The sequence below is a fragment of the Saccopteryx bilineata genome, chromosome 2, assembly GCF_036850765.1.
Source record: "Saccopteryx bilineata isolate mSacBil1 chromosome 2, mSacBil1_pri_phased_curated, whole genome shotgun sequence".
NCBI lineage: Eukaryota > Metazoa > Chordata > Mammalia > Chiroptera > Emballonuridae > Saccopteryx > Saccopteryx bilineata.
In genome coordinates, this window is record NC_089491.1 from 299,129,607 (window position 1) to 299,143,539 (window position 13,933).

At 47.3% G+C, this 13,933-nt stretch overlaps 1 long non-coding RNA gene across 2 annotated transcripts; it reads right to left on the reverse strand.

The window, feature by feature from the left end:
- Nucleotides 1-10,295: 10,295 nt before the first annotated feature.
- LOC136323317 (uncharacterized) lies at nucleotides 10,296-13,503 on the reverse strand. 2 transcript variants are annotated; one of them, XR_010728960.1, is made up of 4 exons: nucleotides 13,238-13,503; nucleotides 13,022-13,073; nucleotides 12,113-12,250; nucleotides 10,296-10,565 (listed from the first exon to the last, which is right to left on the reverse strand). It is a non-coding gene; the product is annotated as an uncharacterized lncRNA (long non-coding RNA). The 2 variants fall into 2 exon arrangements; XR_010728959.1 differs by lacking the exon at nucleotides 13,022-13,073 and having other exon boundaries at nucleotides 12,113-12,208.
- Between the last annotated feature and the right edge of the window lie 430 nt (nucleotides 13,504-13,933).

The following is a 13,933-nucleotide window of genomic DNA, read 5'->3' on the forward strand; positions in this document are numbered from 1 at the left end:
TCGTGTCCATTCCAGGGCGGATCCCTGCTGTTTCTGGCCTGGGCCTTTCACTTTGCCCCTAGGTCGGGGAAGGACAGAAGAAGGGTGGGAAGAGTCAGAGAGACTGAAGAGTGAGAGGCGCCGACAGCCTCTGGGGCCATGGGAAGAAAGCACCTGTTAAAATGGTCCAGCAGCAGGAAGAATGCTTCAGAGACAGCACATGTAGGCCATCTAGTTCAAGAAATTGAAACATACTGAAGTTAGGAATTTTTATTTATTTATTTATTTATTTATTATTATTTTTTCTGAAGCTGGAAATGGGGAGAGACAGTCAGACAGACTCTTGCATGCACCCAACCGGGATCCACCCGGCATGCCCACCAGGGGTGACGCTCTGCCCCTCCGGGGGGTCGCTCTGCCGAGACCAGAGCCACTCTAGCCCTGGGGCAGAGGCCAAGGAGCCCTTCCCAGCGCCCGGGCCATCTTTGCTCCAATGGAGCCTCGCTGCGGGAGGAGAAGAGAGAGACAGAGAGGAAGGAGAGAGGGGGGTGGAGAAGCAAATGGGCGCTTCTCCTGTGTGCCCTGGCTGGGAATCGAACCCGGGTCCCCCGCATGCCAGGCCGACGCTCTACCGCTGAGCCAACCGGCCAGGGCCTGAAGTTAGGAATTTAAAAGAGCAAACTGTACTAGTTTGCTAGGGCAGCCATAACACAGAACTACAGACTGAGTGGCGTAAATGTCAGAGGTTAATTTTCTCCCAGTACTGACAGCTAGAAGTCCAAGATCAGGTCCTTGGCCGGGTAGGTTTCCTTACAGCCTCTCTCCTTGGCTTGCAGAAGGCCACCTCCCTGTGTCTTTACATAATCTTTTCTCTGTGCCCATTTTTGTCCCAGTCTCCTCTTCTTATAGTCATATTGGGTTAGGGCCCATCCACATGACAACATTTTACCTTAATTATCTCTTTAAAGGTCCTATCTCTAAATGCAGTCATATTCTGAGGTACTATGGGTTAGGACTTCAACATAAGAACTTTGGGGGACACAACTCATAACAGTCACCCAGTCAGTTGGAGGTTGTACAGCCCAGGAATTAAATATATTATATTTAGAGTCAGGAAGACTAAGGTTGGAATCCTGAATTTACAGTTATTATCATTTGGACATGTTATTTAATCTCTTGGAAACTTAGTGTCCTCCTCTGTTAAGTGGACAGAAATATCATTATGGCACCAGCCCTGCTAAATGAGGTGGTGTATACAATGTAGAACTGAAGACAAAGTAAGTAGCAGTACCTGCCATGCTGGTGGCTGCCATTGCTTTTTGTGGCTCTCATTATTGTTATTGTTACTAGTTTCCTTTTCTGTCAGATGGAGCTAATACAGAGGCCACCTCTCTAGAGCTGTTGTTGGATCATATGAGAAGATGCATGACAAGAAGCTTGTCCATTACCCACCATAAAACAAGATCTCAAAAAATGGCAGATGTGCTATCATATTTATGGGACAGGAGCCCAGTTTCCCCAAGCACTGTATCTTTCTTTTATCCTGCTGAAAAGGGTGTGTTGTAGCAAAATGGTGTCTATAGTTAATCAAATGTGAATGTTCTTATTGGGGCTATTTTAACCAGAGAACACCTATTTATATGCAGCAGCTCATATTTTAGTTATTAAATCCTGAAATGAAGCGACATAGGAGAATACACAACTCATAAAATTATTCAGCTCAGGGGAGGTGGGACCTATGTCCTGAATTACATGGGAAAGAAATGTTCAGGTTCAATGTGGGTGATTAACCGTTTGATACCTCGTCAGGCTTTGACAAGTTCTCCTATTTTTTTTTTTAAACTCTTCTCTCTATGTCTTGTATAATTAAGAAATAGTGCTGAGTTCTTGTCATCCACCATTAAGGGCTAGTCACAGATAGTTTCATAACATCTGCTTCTTGCAACCTTCTAATTATCCATAGAAATCTGGCAGAGGAATCTGACAGTTTATCTGGAACACAAAATATGAATACAAAATAGGGCACTTTGCTTCTAGAGATAGAGTGAAGGTCTAAAACAGGTACTCTCTAACCTCTTATTTTGCATGCAGCTATGCTGCCTCTTTAAATCAGCATTAGGCGCCTGTCTTCTCACTAAAGACTCAATTTTAAAAAGCATCTTTGGACAAAATGAATGTGGGTCAGGAATACGTAAATGGTGCTGTGTCAGAATTTGCTGTCAGTTGCTGCTCCGCTATTCTCTTTACAATCCAGCCAGACACTGTTGCTTCGTGGCCCGTATCTGCAGGCTGTCAGCTGTCCCTGCCCTGATAGGGAGCACTGAGGAACTCTGCCTGAGCCAGACACTTGCCACCAGCAGTGTCAACTCCTAGCCTCCTGTGGCTGGCTTCTTCTAGTGGGTGTCCTTCTTGTATACCACTCTGCCTGGCTTTCCAACTTACTACCTCACCTTGACTCCGGGAAATGCATCTTCCTGAACCCTTACATTGTGTGCATTTGGTCTACTGAACCACTATTCTATTTTGATTAGTGATCACGATGTGTCTTTCCTATGCCTACGTCTACCTCCAACATCCATTTGAACCCATGGATGATTTGCTTATTCTGCCCTTTGATTCCATCTGCCAATTTGGTCTTAGACACTATTTTATTGAAGCCTCTGGTCCTTCTGTGTCTTGTAATCTCCTCTGAGATATTACCTCATCATGGTCTTGCCTTAGTTCTCCTGGTCTTATGGTCTTTCGTTTTGTCTATGACCTGTGACCATTGAGTTGCATAAAAGTACTTGGGGTGGTCCTATTTATCATTCACCAAGGAATTTTTGCACCTACAATGGCTTTGAGAGGTCGTGACTATACTTTGCTTTGTGACTTTTTTGTAAACCGAAGCACAAAGTGATTCACTGTTTAACTTAAGAGCACAAACTGGGTGGATTTGAACCTAAATTTGTTCTGCCTCAGTTTGAGCTCTTTCCGCCTAATCATTGGTCCAACATGATCCAGCATGTCACAGCTTGGAATAGTCATTGATCAGTGGTATTCTTATCTAAAGTAAACACTGAAAGAGTAGCTAAATATTTTGAGTATACTTTTTTATATCTCTATTAGACTGAATATTGAATTTAAAATTTTTAATCAACTCTACAGGTTCCATTTTACCAAAAATAATTGAAGCCTTGAGTATCAGAGTGTAAACAAGTCTACAGGGTAAGCCAGCAGGTGAGCAGAAGGTTCTGAGCACAGTAATAGGACGGATTGTTAAAAGTAACACCAGACTGACAGGCAGAAGAGCAAGGGCAGCTCAAAGTCTGGCCCAGAATCTTGATCTTGGTAAATTGCTTAACTCCTTTCTTTCTCTTGAAAATTGCTCACTAGGTTTAGCTCTGACTTTTCTGGCAGCCAAAATATATTCCTGGTTCCTTGTCCCAGATTGGTGATCACTAGCCGAAGCACTTGAAGTGGCTTCATGTTTGTTCCTTGGTCACCAAGACTTCATTTCTAAATAACCTACCTCATATTTTAGGCATTGGGGGTTCTATGACTATTCTCAACGGTGGCGAGTTCTCTGAGCAGGGCTCATTCAGGCCATTTTCATGTGCAAAAAAGACTCCAACTTCCTCATTGCATGTCAGAGCCTGGGCTGCCGTGGCAATGCCAAACTGCCCTCCTGCCCTCGGGGCCTCTCATGTCTCCCCAGAATGGCTGAGATACCAATGACTTGGAAGAAAAGGCAGAGGAAACAGAGCAAAACCAACTGTGGTTCCCATCCCACAGAGGCCTTGTGTTAAAACTGCCGAATCTCAGCCCCCACCCCACATCTGCTGACTCATTCTTGTCAGATTCCCAGTTGACTTGTATGCACATTAAAAGTTAAAAAAGCACTGCTGACTTATGAATCTAGAGAAACATTTAAAACTATCCTCCAAGTGGCAAGAAATGTTTAATAGAGCTCCCTTAGAGGGGTGTGGGGAAGTTGTTGCAGTCACTGGTACGGGAGAAAGGGAGGCATCTGGACCTAACTGCAGTAGGTAAAGCAACCTAGCTAAGGGCCAGGCCTTCGGGAGGGCAGAGGGGAGTGATATGGCTTGTGAGGTGAGGCCGTTACCAGTTGGATTATAATGATCCATAATGGTATAGTGATGAAATGTAATTGGTTTGATTATGTTATTAAAATGGACCTTGTCTTTGTCTCAGGCTTTCTTTCTTCATTGAAGGCAGATGATCACAGGGTAAGGTAATGAGACAAAAGGAACTCATTTTGTGAATGCATTTAGTTTCTCCTTTGTCCTGCCTTGTGTCCGGCTTTAGGGGGTAAGCTCCCTGTGCTGCCACTGGCCAGGTGAGCAGTCACCAGCCACAGCCTTCATGCCATATCATATCAGCTGGACACTCTAGCAGGGAATGGTGAGCTGAGAGCCAGGGGCCCAGGGGCCAAGTAGCATAATTGCCCCCACTGTGTTCTCTGAAAGCTCTTGGGGGATGAGCTCCAGCCTGGGGAGGGCACGCCTGGCATCAGAGATGCTCTGACTTTGGTGAGCTCTTTAATGAGATCAGCACGGCGTGGTTTCAGCACCAGGCTGCCCCGCAAACCTCACATGCTGCTCTGGAGTGATGGGAGCAGCATTCTTGCTAACCATCTGTTTGCTATTTCTTTCTTTTTTTGTGTGTGTGACAGAGACAGAGAGAGACAGATAGGGACAGACAGGCATGAAGGGAGAAAGATGAGAAGCATCAATTCTTTGTTGTGGCTCCTTAGTCTCCTTAGTTGTTCATTGATTGCTTTCTCATATGTGCCTTGACTAGGGGGCTACAGCAGAGTGAGTGACTCCTTGCTCAAACCAGTGACCTTGGGCTCAAGCCAGCAACCATGGGGTCATGTCTATGATCCCATGCTCAAGCCAGCAACCCCGTGCTCAAGCTGGTAAGTCCCCGCTCAAGCCGGATCAGCCCACTCTCAAGCTGGTGACCTTGGGCCTTCGAACCTGGATCCTCTGCATCCCAGTCTGATGCTCTATTCACTGTGCCACTGCCTGGTCAGGCTGTTTGCTTTTTCTTGACTAATTTCTCTTGATTGTTTCACTTTTTTGGAAGCTTGGAAGTTTTTTTCTTTATTAGCTCTTCACCAGTTTCATTTTCACGAGTACTTTCCACCTGTCCCTCCAAAATATAGTAAAATATGAAATGGCACTTAGCCTGGAAAAATAGTTATTTCAGATTTATGCCATGTCTATTTAAAAAAAAATCCCCAAGGCTCCCAGAGTATGACACAGGTACTGAATATGAAGCTAAATAATAAAAATTCACCTAAAACGAAGGTGATAGGAAGAGGAGATGATTACTCTAAAACTAAGGTTCATTGTAGCTGTGAATAAATTGCACAGTGAATTTAACACTGTGTTGCTAGCTGCCAAACAAGTGTGTATGATTTATTGATTTCTGGTCCATAGACATTAGACAGGCTCCTCAAAGATACTTTTTTCTTGATACCAAGGTTTTCTTTGGGGGGTACTTAGGGTCTACTAAGCACTTGCTAAGCCATTTGCATGCATTATCTCATCTAATCCTCACATCAACATTAAAGGATAGGATAGAGTAATATAGTCTCATGTGTGAACTTCAGAGCGAGAGAGTCCGGGTTTGGGTCTCATCTCTGCTACTCACAAACCATGTGACCTTGAGCAAGTCCCTTACCCGCTTATGCTTCCGTTTTGTTGTCCATAAAACTGGAATATCAATCACACTGTAGAAGGTGATTGGGAGCATTAAATGACTTAATATACCCAAAACAGGCAGTGTCTAGTCCTTAATGAGTGCTTGTTATTATTTCCACTTGACAGATAAGGAAATTGAATCTTGGAGAGCTCTAGTGGTTGTACCAGAGTCCCCTGGCCAGATCAAATTGGCACCAAATCTAATTTGACCTCTCTTAACTACCTCATACCCTGACTCCAAACTGCAGGCTGCTGCCTTCAGTGCTCTTGAGTGCAAATAAATCAGCATTAGCCTTAGGCAGACAATGTTCGATTACCTTTGTAGGCGTGAGCTTCTCATCTATAGTTTATCTTTAGGGGAACCTCTCCCAGCTTTACAGTTTGGTGAGTCCTCTGGAACAACATTTACTTTCAATACAACTTTAAGTTAACTGTAAATAATGAGGGAGTTGTATTGCAAATCTTAGCGAATATTTGTTGATCTATGGATTCTATTTACATTTATTCTTAGCCACCAATTCTTCCCCTACACAGTTGAATGTAGCAGAAATGTAGGTCAGTGCCTACCCAACTGCTACTATACTTAAAGTCTACTTCAATATCACATACCCTAGGGAGCTGCTGGCCTTGTTATTTTGCATGATCTCAGGGTACACAGGTCTCAGACCCTTGTAGTGATGCTTGAGACCAAATTTGGGTGTAATGCAGTCACTTCCCACCAGGTGTCTCACCCAGCCCTGCTATCTGACTTGTAGCTCGGAAAATGGCTTTCACTCCTGGAAAGGAAAAAAAGGAAGGAAAGGAGGGGTGAAGGGAGATTGTGGCAAGACTTCTAGATGCTGCTTCTGGATAAACGGACTTTTTCACATTGTTTTTCTTTGATTCATAAGTGTCTTTCTCCAGAAAGCCTGGTCAGTTTCCTGCAATCTAGAAAGATTTATTTCCTCTAATAAACTGGTGTCTGGTGGGGCCTTTTCATCACTGTGCTTTGAGTTGGGTCTGCAGCTTCATCCCTTTCCTTTTGCCTGGAGCCCTTGACAGCCTCCAGTCCTCTGTGAGCGCTCCTTCCCCAAGGTCTGATTTTTTTTCTTTACATGAGAGAAAGAGAGATAGTGAGGCAGATTCCCACATGCACCCCAACCAGGATCTATCCAGCAAACCTAGTCTGGGGCCGATGCTAACCTACCAAGCCATTTTTAGTGCCTGAGGCTGTTGTGCTCCAAGAGAGCTATACTCAGCTATCCTTAGCACCCAGGGCCACACTTGAACCAATCCAGTCACTGACTGCAAGAGGGGAAGAGGGAGAAAATGGGGAGAGGGAAGGGAGAGAAGCAGATGGTTGCTTCTCCTATGTGCCCTGACCTGGAATCAAACCCAGGATGTCCATATGCTAGGCCAACGCTCTATCCACTAAACCACTGGCCATGCCTTCTAGGGTCTGATTTAAAAAGCTATATGGAAGATATTGACCCTGCTGGCACATCTGATTCCTCAATACTTTCTTAAACAGGGAGGTCAGGGATAGGAACCAGTGTGTGACTGTGGCATTAACTAGCACCTAATTCTCCCATGATAGTAATATTACCATGACAGAAATACTTCCTCCCCACTCTCAATTAAGATTGGCATTTGCTTCTCCTGGTGGGAGGAGTAAGGGACTTTGGATCCACTGACTTTTATGAACTGGAGATGTTTTAAATTCCAGACTAAATCTCTTATTCTTTGCAGGTGGTTGGCTCCTTGCCTGTCATCAGTCCTCCCTCCCTTCTTTCTTTCTGTTGGAGGGCCACCCACAATTGAGAAAGCCGGGGTCAGGATCAGGGTGAGAGGGAGCTCTGAAGCCACATGGATTTCCCCTTTGACATTGCATCCACACTGGGGCTCTCTGCAGTCTCTTGTCCATTGATGCAGAGCACCCCAACTTACCTTAGACATTGACCAGAGACCCGAGGCTCGAAATGAATGCAGGGCTCTGAGTAGTCTGGCAAACAAATGCCCTGATTGTAGGTTATTCTGTGTGATTGCAGCTTCATCCAGATACTTGTTGAGAAGGTAGATGGATTTCTTCATTTAGCACTGGCTTTAGCAGCTTCAATGTGGGATATTTCCCCCATAAAGGACCTTGATTACAAAGACCAGAATACAGTCCTAGGAGAGAGTCTAGCTTCTGTACCCACAGCCTCATTATATGCATGGCTTTTAATATTCGAAGAGCCTTTTGCCAATACACATTTTCTCGTGATGTGGGAAACCGGAGCCCAGATGCGATGTATTATTGATAGGATTGTAATTTACTCCTCTGGGGTTGTATCTACAGTGTACACCATTAGCACAAAATATTAAATTACCAGTGGTTGTATATGTTTGTCTATTCAAGTTTGGCTCAATGATATTTGCTTTTCGCCTAAATAAAAGATCATGAATAAAGAAAGCAGGGCAATATTATTTTTTCGTTGTTGCAAGAGAATTTTATTTTATTATTATTTTTTCTGAAGCTGGAAACGGGGAGAGACAGTCAGACAGACTCCTGCATGCTCCCAACCGGGATCCACCCGGCACGCCCACCAGGGGCAACGCTCTGCCCACCACTGCCGCCTGGGGCAGAGGCCAAGGAGCCATCCCCAGCGCCCGGGCCATCCCTGCTCCAATGGAGCCTTGGCTGCAGGAGGGGAAGAGAGAGACAGAGAGGAAGGAGGGGGTGGGGGGTGGAGAAGCAAATGGGCGCTTCTCCTATGTGCCCTGGCCGGGAATCGAACCCGGGTCCCCCGCATGCCAGGCCGACGCTCTACCGCTGAGCCAACCGGACAGGGCCAAGAGAATTTTGATTAAACCATCTTCTCAGTGTTGCATTTTGATGGGCCATGTTTTGCCATAAAGACACGAGACATAAAATAGTGGGGGTTGGAGCGGGACAGGGTTGGGGCGTTTTATTCCAGCGCTCTGCACATACTGGCTTCCCTGGAGGCTGCTCTGGGCTGTACTCGGGCTTGTCTCCATTTGCAATGGGGTGGCAGCAAGTGGGCAGTCCGAACCTCATGCCAGAAACACAGCCCTGTATCTCCGCTGGGACGATGGCACTGGAGTGAGATTTGGGGTGTGGAAACCTACCTGCATGCCAGGTAGAGCCGTTTGTAGTCACAGCCTTTGTATGTCCTGGCTGGCGTTTGACAGCAGCCCTATGGTCACCATTTGTCTCTAGCCCCCCACTTGAGCCAGGTCTCTCTCTTTCTCTCTCTCTCTCTCTCTCAAACACACACACACACACACACACACACACACCTTCCTTTAAACAGGTTCCAGGTCATAGGGCTCCAACCAAGCTGTAAATGAAAATACCATATCACTTTTGCTTTGTGCCTTTTTGTTCTTGCAGAACTTTGATTTGCTAGTTAATTAGCCTGAGTATTCCGGACCCCTCTCCAACCCCCTTCACTGCATACTTCCTATGGGTAAGCTTGCTTTTCTTTTCTTTCTCTTTTAAGAAGAAAAACATTTGGGAGACATGCATATTCCTCTTGGCTCCCGCCATCAGCCTGGGAGCCCTTAATTCCTAGGGGCAGAATCTCGGGAGGGGGAGAGTGTGGGCAGTTGGAGAGGCCCCTCTCCTTAGAACTCACGCTGGGGAGGGGCTTAGATGCACAAGTGACAGATTATCCTTCCAAAGCTGGAATCTCCTTTATGGGGGGCTCCTAAGAAAAACACCATTTGCAAGGCCAGGGGGCTCTATTGAGTTTTGTCACCTGGGGCACATTCTGGAGGTAAAAACCGGTTTTTCTGAAGACTCAACCAGGGCCAGGCTTTGTTCCAGCTGGCCTCTTCCGCCAGACTGGCTCCTTGAAGGAGGGACCCTGTTTACCCTGTTTACCTGTTCGAGGGGCAATTAGGAAGGCTCGGGCATTCCGTCCGAGGGAGTGGTGGACTTCCTTAGGACTTAGGGGTTCTCCCTCCTCCGCAATATTTTCCTACCCTAAAAGGGAGAGGTGGAGTTCAAAGAGAAAAAAAAAATCACAGGCTTGAAAAGCCAATGAAATCAGTGTTAAATCTATCAAAGCAAATCACAGACCCTGACAGCTGATAAGTATCATTTGTGTTTTTCCTCCCAGATTTCTACCGAGCCCGGTGTTTTAAGCATATATCTTGGTGAGAAGAGCCCCACATAAAGGCAATTACAACTGGCAAATAATTAATGTTGGGTCTGGCATTTTTATGTGTCAAATATGTGTAAGTGCATTAATCTTTGCCGAATTTACACCCATACTATACGAGATACATCTCGTGCAGCGTCTGAACTATCTGCAGTCTGCCTTCGCTTCAATCTTATTTACATTTATTTTATTACAATATAAGTGGGTTTAAAAACATCCTTAAGAGAGTTTTCTACCCCATTCTGTAGGTCCTGCTGGCGCTGTGGGGCGGCTGGGGGCCATGGGCTTCCTTGCTGATTGCAAATAGAGTTCCAGCCACCTGCCCCAAGGACCCAAGGAGAGAGGGGGCCTGAGTGCATTGTTCCAGCTCGTTGTCCTTTTAGCCCTAAAGGAAGGTGACTTCGGCCAGGGAGTCAGCATTCAACACAATGAAGCACAGACGCAGTTCTCTAGCAGACAGACAGCTTTTAATGTTTGTAAGTTACAGAAAACACACACACTGCATGAATTTTGAAAAAGGAAGAACCAGCGGTTCCTATTAGTAGTGCTGTTTCCAGTCCACCCATGACCCGTCCCCTCTGCAGAAGACTGTGTGCTCCAGCTGTTTCCTTCTCTATCACATCGCTCACCGGGTTTCTCTTTTCCTAAGTCAGAGCTACTCTGGCTGCCAATGGTGGGGCCGCCGCCGTGGTGTCAGCTCCACGCCTCCTGAACTTCACTCCACTGAAATCTGGTTGGGTATGAAACAGACTCCGGTGGAATGAAGGACAAGAGAAACACATGGATGGTTCGGGGGGGTCTTTATCTGAGGGTGGGCTGCATGTCAAACCCAGCCTTTGCATGCAGGGTGGTTGCCTGGTCAAAGGCCTCTGGGGTCTCTGAGTCAGAGACGTGGGAGATGTGGAGGACCTGCCCGAGCTCAGCCCTCCCTAGGACCACTTCCTCCCGGAGGCTGCCGAGAGCCAGCTCACCAGGACACCCGTGTCCTCAGCAGGCAGCAGCACCGAGCGGGGCAGCGGCTCTGGGCGCTCCGGCTGTTTCTCAGCCTTGGAGGGCCATCACAGACAAGTCCACGTGGAACTTCTCTGCGTTTACCTAGTAGGGGTGCTGGACACCTCTCTTTGTCTGTGTCCCCCCTGCGTGTGACATAACTGAGCTCTGTGTGGTTGGTCCTGGCTAAAAAAGCCAGGTGTTCTGAAATCGCTTTAGAAAAATCCATCTCCTGTGATCTTGCTCACCAAGGTGATGGGATGCAGGGGAAGGAGTGTTCCTGTCCGGAACGCGCTGTCCAGTGAATGTGAACAGCACTTTGCAGGCCTGTTTGCCGGGGCGAGGAGCTCTGGAGGGCCCAGGAGGGGCCAGGGGGTACCAGAACACCGGGCCAGAGCCAGGCCCATTCTTGGGGGTGAGGAAGGGCAGAGGAGGGTGAGACTCCTAGGTCTCGCTCCTCCAGACTTATACAGAATATTTGCTTTCCAGTGACCCCACACCCTTTTCCAAATCTGTTCGGCACAACAGCATCTTCTTTGGCCATGGGGCAGGGGGCTGTGGGGAGGGAAGGGGTGACCTGGCTCTCAGAGACTGAGCTAAAGAGGGAGGAGGGCGCTGTCTGAGAGCTACCGGCCCCCAAAGAAATCCCCACAAACCAGTGGTTGTGTGGCTGCGGCTAGAGCCTCTTCCTCGCTGTGTTCAGACATGCCCACGGCTCAGGGCAAACCCCATAAAAGGCTGTTCTCAGCACCAACACGCAGACTGGGTGAGTTAGGGCAGATCCACCCTGTTGTTTGGGATACATTCTTCCCGAGGCTTGTTCTGACCCGATGCGGGGAGGCAGTAGCTTATAATGTGGCTCCTCCCCCCACATCTAGCCCCTCAGGCATTGGCCTTTTGAAAAAGACTCTCTTCAACAAGGGCTTGGGGACTCTAGTTATTGCTGAAGGAGAGCCCCACTGTCCTTGGTCAGGGGGACACCAGGTACTGAGAGGAAGAAGGCTGGCCCATCCTCTTCCACTCAGCCTTTATGAGTACTCACAGTTCTCAATCATGAGAGAACTGTGCCCTGCTTCTGAATGACCTAGACGATACAATCCTTCTGCCATGCCTCTGACCCATTTCACAATCAAAAAGAAGAAAAGAACAGCCCTTTCGGCTCTGATAAATGACGGCAAGAGATGGTGCGAGGACATATTTCTGGGGTGGAGAGATTCTTTTCTTTTTGGATGTTAGCCCAACTTGAAAGCAGAGGGGCCAGTTCATCGCCCTCCAGACCCTCCTTACCCCACTCTCATCCTCCTAACATACTTGGTCCACCAGATTCTTCAAGGCCTCAATCGGAGAGTGCAGAGAGCATCACCCTCATTTGAAGTCCTTAGCCTGCAGGGTGGGTAGTCGAGGATGACAGTGTCTGTAAAAGCACTTTGTAAAAGACAACGCAAACGACAGGCAGCACTGATGTTAGAGAGTCCGGAGGGAGCAGGACCTCCTGGTCACCCTCCCCCACCCTGCAGACCTGCAGTTGCTATAAGACAGACAAAATGAGCCGTATCCAGAGCCCTGACCCACTCTGGACCCCACACTCAGAGTTCAAGATTCTTTGGCCCACTGTGCCTTTGCCGTCACGATGCCCCAATAACCTTCACCTTGGCTTCTTGCAGAGTGGAGTTTGGGCAAGCATGTGTTTTGCTTATAGAGGAAGTTCACCCAGCTGACCTCAGGACTTACCCCAAATGGCTTCCCAATAAAACCAACTTGGACATGAGGAGCAAAGAATGGAACCAGGTCCCTAATTTCCTGTCAGCACGACACCTTCCAGCCCAGTACTGAAAAGCCAGCCAACCCTCAGCTCCTCCAGTAAATCTCCACGAAATCAGACACAACCACAGTCCTGGTACTGGTACTTCACTGCTCAATGCCCACCTGACCACACCCAATGCCCAATATCAGTGAGATTTATTGCCTGGGCTCACTGGAAATTTCCAAGGAAACATAGAACGAGCTGGAGATCTGGTTAAAATGCAGCAGGTTCAGCTACTTTTTAGTCTTGGAGGAAGTTGGTGATCAATTTCCAGTGAATGTGGCTTTTTTTTTCTCAGTTCATCCTCTGCTCTTCCTGCCCATTGATTCTCCTGATGTAGCCTCTCTCTTTAGTTTTCCAAAACCCCACGTGTCCAGAGATTTCAGACTCACCTGTAAGTAGGAGTGTCTGTACCTCCTACATAGCAGAGCCTAATATGATGAGCTTGATTCAAAACAAAAAATCAATTTTCCCCCATAAGATAATTGAGAACAAAGAGGTGGCTAGAGACTCTTGCATATGATAGAAAGAGAAGGAATTCCAAGTCTTGGAATGTTCTTTCGCTCCTAAGGTTTGAGGACAGAAAATCGGAAAAGAGAAACACTTACTGTACAAAGTGTCCAGTGCTGCAGGCCCGTGCAGAACAGAAATGGCTCCTGGGGAGAGGCAGGGGCCCGTCCTAAACAGTCATTCTCCCTTTAATAGAAAGGAATATGAGAGCAGAGGAAAGTGACTTGAGGAGAGGGGAGTCAAAATAGTTGGAAAAATAGAGTTTGGAGTGCAGCTGGGGATCCGTTGGACTCTTAGAATAGAAGTTGGTAACAGACAATGAAAGAGAGATAAACTGGTTTTCCCAAGGCAAGGGTGAAGAAGAAGGACGCGGCCCCTTTCGAGGAGGTGGCACCAGTTTCACTCTTTATTTATGCACCTCACGCAAAGCTTCGGGTTACCTGCTGAGCCCAGCCAATGGGGAGAGGGCCCGGGCTGCTGGCTCCGCCCCTCAGAATCCACACCCCAGGGGGCCGTGAATGGCAAGGCCTTTCTGCAAACTAATGTTACTTTCTTATTGTTCAGTAAACACCAGAAAGCAAAGAGAATCACTGGAGAGACTGCAGGTTATCTGAATAGTGGCCAGGCAGGCTCTGGCCTCCGGAAGATCTGGAGAAAGAAAAGGCACTGCTCAGATCTTATCTGGGCTGGAAGAGGCTGTGTGTGTGTGTGTGTGTGTGTACACCTGTGTGTAGACAGTGGAAATCGATGGCCTCTTGAGCTTTTAGCCATGACCCCGGGTTCTTAGCTCTACA